Raw genomic sequence first — 7379 nt, 5'->3', positions numbered from 1 at the left:
GAGGAGACTGGTTTTCCTTTGCTAAAGTAAGGAAACTTTGCTTCCTTTGCTCCTGTTAACAAACACTGGTTTTCAGAAGACTCACTGGCGCATGCGCAGTGCTGAACTCATACGTCATCAGCCCGGAGCTGCTTCCGTGTAGGACTGTTGGCGCAAGCTACATTAAAGTGATTATTAAGTTTTGAATATGGATATTTTTCTTACAAAAACGAATTGATTCGATACAGAAGGCCTTTGTTCACCCCCCGGAGCTGTGTGAGACACTTTTTTTATGGATGGGCGCTTTTTATTTAACTTCTTTTGGACTAATGCATGCAACACCCGCTGAGTGCCATGAAACAGCTAGAAAGATCAAAGACAATTTTTAATATAACTCCGACTGGATTTGTCTGAAAGAAGAAAGTCACATACACCTAGGATGACTTGAGGGTGAGTAATTTATGGACTAATTTTCATTTTTGGGTGAACTAACCCTTTAAGCTTATCCAATGCAGGAACTGAATAATCAAGGTTGTAGACTGTGATCTGCTATGTTACCATGTCCAGAGCAGGACTGCCAGGAGAATTCAGCCTGAGCTATGTGAGAAGGAGCTGAGTCAGGACTTCTGACCAAGAGAAGAGCCTGTGGAGTTGGCATGTCTCTGCCACATAAAGCACAAACACAAACTGCCACAACTCCACTCCATGTACAAACTCTGGCCTAAGTATGCAGCAATGTGAGGAACTGAACCTGACAACATGGACACTGGGAGAAAGACAACTGTGAAATAGGGAAATAAATGTCTTCTCTTTCCCATAACCAAAAAGGAGAAGGAAGGAAATGTGTGTTGATAAAGAGTAAAATTGTACAGATTCAGCGAAAATAAATAAAATGACACAAAAGAAGATATTTTGAACAATGTTGGATACCGAACAGTTGCTGGTAGCCATTGACTTCCATAATATTTTTCCCCATACTATGGAAGTCAATGGCTATCTTAAACTGTTCGGTTATCAACATTCTTCAAAATATCTTATTTTGTGTTCAACAGAAGAAAGAAACTCATACAGGTTTGGAACAACTTGAGGGTGAGTAAATGATTACAGTATTGTAACGTTGGGGTGAACTGTCTCTTTAAGCGGCGCAACTTTTTTCAACGTCGATAATAATAAGAACATGGCTTGAGTTGAATGCTGGGAGCCGTTTGAGGAGCACTTGCCACGTGGATTTAAGTTACCCCAACAGCAGAGCACTGAGAGACAACGAAGCCTCAAAGACAAGGGTGGGCAGGAATGTCCTGAATAGATGGTTACATAAAAACCCTCAGCATGATGCTTTTTTCCAGGCCGCAGCACTAAAGGACAAGACTGCAGAGTTTAGCAGGAGTCGTTCTATTTCAGTTCTTCCTAAAATACAAATTTTCATAGCGCTTTCATGACGAACAGTTAACAAAGGGCCAATTCACGTATGTTCACGTTAGGAAATCATCATGCAACAATTCATTCTAGAGTGCATTCGATGCATTTATTCATTTATCTTAGGCTTTTTCAGTATACATCTAAAACCCATTATGACCTTGGTGCTTTTACCACCAATGCTTAGCTAGCAATGGGGACTAGTCACCAAGTGCAATAGATGCAGCTGAAGAAGTACAGCTCCTTTTCTGTTATTACAGAGCGTTTTGGAAATTAAAACTGGTTAATGTTATCATCAAGTGATATTCTGGTGGTGATTGTCTAAAATTGATTATATTCTCATAAACAATGCATTAATGGAGGCGTAAAGGAGTTCGTAGGGTTCTGACTCATTTCACATGCCAACCAACAATAGACAATGCATATTAAACTTAATTTTTTGTCTACTACAGCCGAAGAGGAAATGCACTGTATAAAAAAATTAAAAATAACAACCTTTTTAAGGGTCATGTGAAAAAAGTCAAGCGAGCAACTAGAGGTCAAAAAGACAGGGTCGCATAGGCGTAATTTGCGGGTGGGACGGGTGGGACATGTCCCCACCACTTTTTGCCAGGGTCGATATTGTCCCTACCCCTTTTTGAAAGTAATTGAAAAATATATTGCGGAAGGTATGTATTAAAGGAAAAACAAGATCAACAAATCATTCTTCATAATCCAATTAGGGTGATAAAAAACAACAACAAAAAAAACATTTGACTCCTTACGCATGCATAGCTCGTGCAGTGCAATAACGACGTGATTTGCAGCTGTCGCACTTTTCGTAATGTCATTAGGCTATAGCATTTTGGAGAGCTTCCTTGTGCTAAGTAAGCCTGCCCTCTACTAAAGATGTTTCTAGTCAACTACACTCTTAAAAATAAAGGTGCTTCAAAAGGTTCTTCAAGCGATGCCATAGAAGAACCATTTTTGGTTCCACAAAGAACCATTCAGTCAAAGCTTCTTTAAAGAACCATCACTTTCTTACCCTTTTATAATCTGAAGAACCTTCTTTCGCCACAAAGAACCTTTTGTCAAACAGAAAGGTTCTTCAGATGTTAAAGGTTCTTTATGGAACCATTTAGACAAAAAGGTTCTTCTATGGGATCGTGAAGCACCTTTATTTTTAAGTGTAGTCGCACGTTATAATTAATATATTAATATAATAATATATTAACCATACTTCAATATAGGCTATAGACGTATTAGGCTAGAGCCTATTCCGAGCGCGCATAAACGCATAAAGCAATTGCCTCAAAGCACCGGCAAAGTGATTATGAACGTGTCGGGGGAAAATAAGACATTTTAATTATTTATTAATAAACTAGTGCTTTCTGAGTCAGTGTCCACATGGACATGCCTTTAATAGAAATGCACCTTTTCATACGGACTACAAAATTAAAGAATATTACAAAATCGAGAGGGCGTGTTTTCCTTATATTTATTTTATTATTCATATAAAAATTATAATAACCTGTTTTGGTTATATTTACTATTAATTGCAGAAGGTGCGCTCAGCCAAAATTACGCGAATATTGATGGTTTTCATGCTTAAGTAAAGTAAAAGACCGCTTCTTAAACCAGAGAAGGTGAACATGTTGGTATTCTTGTGGGGAGAAAGAAAAAACATGCAAGCACTGTCAACGGCAGCAAGTTTAGTTTTACTTTTCTTTTTGTTTTGTTTTCATTTTGAAAAGCTTATCTTTGCTGTTTACCTCACCTTATCCTATGGAGTCTCTCTCTCTTTTTAAATTTTTTATTCCTGAGTGTTTGCTCAATGTTCTGTAATTTATTAGTAATTATATAGCCTAACACAGCGTGTAGGCCTATGCCATGCCTCATCTTATTCGTTTTTGTTAATAACGTTTTGTAAGCTATTTGTCATTGAATACTGTTTTATTGTTGTTGTGCATTTTAATTAAAAATAATTAATCCATCTTTTTTTTTTTTTTTTTTAGTCTTAAAAGGCGAAAGGTGTATAGATGTAAGCAAAACAGACAATGATATTTTATTGTAAAACCTGACGAGATCGTGAAATCGAAAGTGAAAGCATCTGAAGCCTGGCTTATAACATGGCAAAAGAGGAACTCCCATTCACAAAATTCAAATCACAAATAATACTACTGATGAAAAAGAACAGGTTGAATGTTAACTCATTTCATTTCCATATAACTATAAACTACAATAAAAGTTCATCAGCATGCATTGATTAATAGCATGTTGTAGCACAAAAAAATAAATAAAAAAAACGTGCTCGTGCAACCAACTGAGAAAGTTAATCGCAAAAGAGCGAGCAGGGGGAAGAATGAGTCTGGAGCCCTGAATTGCCCAGCTCCCTCTGTCAATGATCTACCTGCGTTCAAAATTCTCTGGCACCGCCCCTGGTACATCGATGTATTTTTGAAACGCAAAAATTAAGTTTGTCCAACTCTAAACCCAGTCCCCAAGTAAATTAGGTTATTAAATAAAAAAACTAGCAAAACAAGTTGCGAGGTGTCCCCACCACTTTTCAAAGCAAAGTTACGCCACTGCATCTATGATCTATCTATCGACAAATCACACAACTTTAATGGTTTGCTTTATGTAACAAAAACATTTTATTGTGATACCATGTAAGTAAGTGATAGAAATGACAATTTGTCATCATGTTTGTTTATGCTACTTCCGTGTTATCATAATGACAAATGCCCGACTCAGAGGTACGACTTTCCCAGGTGCACATGAAGGGATCAAAAGTAGGGTTGAATGATAAATCTATATACAATTCATTACTGTGTGCCTGTATTTTGGTATTTACTCCCAACATTTTGCTTCTTATTGCTGTTTGCAATACTGTATATTTGTTCAAAATGCAATTACTGTACCTGCATTGGTGTTGATGTCATTGTAACAATATCCAAGGGTTCAAGGAAGTTATAAGGGACAAGACCCCACTGGAAATAATGAGAGAGAGCGAGAGAGAAAAGAAAATAGGGCAGTATTTCTACTTTGAACACGTGTTGATTACATTAGCAAGATATTCGAATGTTCTCTTGACAGTGAACACTGGCTGGGAGATTTATTTTTTGCTCAATGTATAATTCCACCTCCCTCTCTCCATAATTTTCTCTTCTCATTGTACATTCTCTATGATCAATTTTTTTTTTAATCTAACAAAATATACCTTCTCATTGAAAACAACAGATGCCCAGTTGTCAGCTCCTTTCTGAAGAACCAAGACAATGTTGCCAGGCAACACAGCCAGCTCCTCTTTGGTCTCAGGGTAAAATTCATAGAGAACAGTGTGTGGCCCACCTTCAAATACCCTGATGATAATGACATTTATGTAAAACAAGAGGACAAAACAATACAAAAACTCTATAAACTGCTAATATATTTCAGCTCTAAAGAGTTAAGGTTAAGATCCATTAAATATTGTTCTTCATGTCCATGACGCTAAACTAGTCTTACCTTAGTACTTCTGGGACTTTTGGTGTAGATGGAACATTGTCAGCCTAACAATACACAAATTAAAGTAATGCCCTGTGGTCATTAAAATGACAGTTTTGAACATTAGAGTATCATTAACATTGTCTTCAAACCTCTCTCTGTTATGCTTATTTGTTCTTATGTTAACATGTTAAGAACTTCATTACTTACTTGAGGCTGAAGTGGATCAAACCCAGAAAAGTCATCTGCGGGTACAACAGAAGATACAACCTATAAATAAAAAACAATTTACTGGCCAAACAGAAAAGGGATCTCTTCAGTAACATTGCACACTGTATTGATGTGATAATGGGGATGGTGGGTACCTTGGCTTTTCCAAGATAGTCCTTTTTCTCCAGCTCTGCCACATAGTTCTTATTGGGTTTGAACCGCAGCCCTCCTCAAATCTCTACCAAAGGAAAGAGCTTCTACTTCTGAAAAGAGGAAATCACAGTGTTTATCAATTTTAAAACAACACATCAAGACAATAACCACATACAGTTCAAGCTGTTTTGCACTATGCTCATCAGTGTAATATAACCGTTTTTTTTCAAATAAGGGTATGCTGGTGCAACAATTTTAAAATGTGACGTGACATGTGGCCATAGTGACGTGACATGTGGCCAAGTATGGTGACCCATTCTCAGAATTAGTGCTCTGCATTTATCCCATCCAAAGTGCACACACACACAGCAGTGAACACACACACCGTGAACACACACCCGGAGCAGTGGGCAGCCATTTATGCTGCGGCGCCCGGGGAGCAGTTGGGGGTTCGGTGCCTTGCTCAAGGACACCTCAGTCGTGGTATTGAAGGTGGGAGAGAGTGCTGTACATTCACTCCCCCCACCTACAATCCCTGCTGGTACGAGACTCGAACCCACAACCTTTGGGTTATGAGTCCGACTCTCTAACCATTAGGCCACGACTTCCCCCAAATGTCATTAATTTGTAATTAAAATTCTTACAAAGAATGTCACAAGAAGTACAAGGATGTAGAAGCATGACTGGTGACTAGTAGAAGTCATCTGTCTTGTAAATTTTGCCCCTCCTGCAGTTTACACAACTTCCCACAAAACCTACCCAGAAGCAGTTATTATGCTACACCAATTTCTAATTAGGAAAACTGCAATATGTTACAAAACAACAATATGCTAACAATTATTTTGAAATAATCTTCAGAACTGGCTTTATATCACTGCAAAACTGCAAAATTATTCAGTGATTTCTGTTTAAAATTGTAGGATGGATAATTATGTTATGTGGAACAACTTGAGCAGTTATACCAGTATGGCTTCCAGAGCATGGTCAATATGGCTGAACTTGTCATCTGCCCTCAGGCTCAGTGCAGTAAGAAGATTCTCTTGAGCTCTCTCCCATTTTCCCAACTGAGCCTGTACTACTCCTATGTTGTGCAGCACCTAAATCGCATATGACAAAATGACCATATCAGAGAGTGGACTGATTTGACTTAACCCATCAAGTGCGTCACTGCGATTCTGTGATTCTGTGATCTGTGACAACAAGATTATGTGCACATAAAATGTTCAATGTGTGGCACATCTCTGGTCTTACCTCACAAGCACAGAGTTTATATCTCAGCCCTAGAGGTTTGTAATCTATTAGCTGATTTCCTCGTAACTGCTTAAACGCCTGCTGGAAATCCAGAAGGCACTCTTTAAACCTGAAGACACATTTATGAACATTTTAATAAAGTGTCAAGACATTTCTTCCGAAGAGACAGTACAGGTGCATCTCAATAAATTAGAATGTTGTGGAAAAGTTCATTTATTTCAGTAATTCAACTCAAATTGTGAAACTTGTGTATTAAATAAATTCAATGCACACAGACTGAAGTAGTTTAAGTCTTTGGTTCTTTTAATTGTGATGATTTTGGCTCACATTTAACAAAAACCCACCAATTCACTATCTCAACAAATTAGAATACTTCATAAGACCAATAAAAAAAACATTTTTAGTGAATTGTTGGCCTTCTGGAAAGTATGTTCATTTACTGTACATGTACTCAATACTTGGTAGGGGCTCCTTTTGCATGAATTACTGCATCAGTGCGGCGTGGCATGGAGACAATCAGCCTGTGGCACTGCTCAGGTGTAATGGAAGCCCAGGTTGCTTTGATAGCGGCCTTCAGGTCATCTGCATTGTTGGGTCTGGTGTCTCTCATCTTCCTCTTGACAATACCCCAATTCTATTTTTCCAAGAGTAGAATATCCGTCTAATTATGCTACAAAATAATAGCAAAATCTGACAGGGTAGCACAATCGTCAGAACACCTGCCCAGGTCAGGGTGTGGGCTAAATAAGAGATAGGGGTTTCTGTTGCATGCCTTCGGTCAGTGAAAAATTATATTTTTAAGGACAGCCTGCATCGGGTGACAACACTACTGTACAGCAGTGTTTCTTACCTTATTCCCCAACGTGCAATCCTGCGCTGGAGAGTTTTCAAAGACACACCAAAGC

General features: G+C 38.2%; 1 pseudogene; it reads right to left on the bottom strand.

Annotated features, from left to right (window-relative positions):
• The window catches only part of LOC107598715 (neutrophil cytosol factor 2-like), a 16576-nt pseudogene that overhangs the window by 6831 nt on the left and 2366 nt on the right, over positions 1–7379 (bottom strand).

Source organism: Sinocyclocheilus grahami, unplaced genomic scaffold (genome assembly GCF_001515645.1).
Source record: "Sinocyclocheilus grahami isolate Dianchi unplaced genomic scaffold, SAMN03320097.WGS_v1.1 scaffold254.1, whole genome shotgun sequence".
NCBI lineage: Eukaryota > Metazoa > Chordata > Actinopteri > Cypriniformes > Cyprinidae > Sinocyclocheilus > Sinocyclocheilus grahami.
This window is presented reverse-complemented; position numbering and strand designations above follow the sequence as displayed.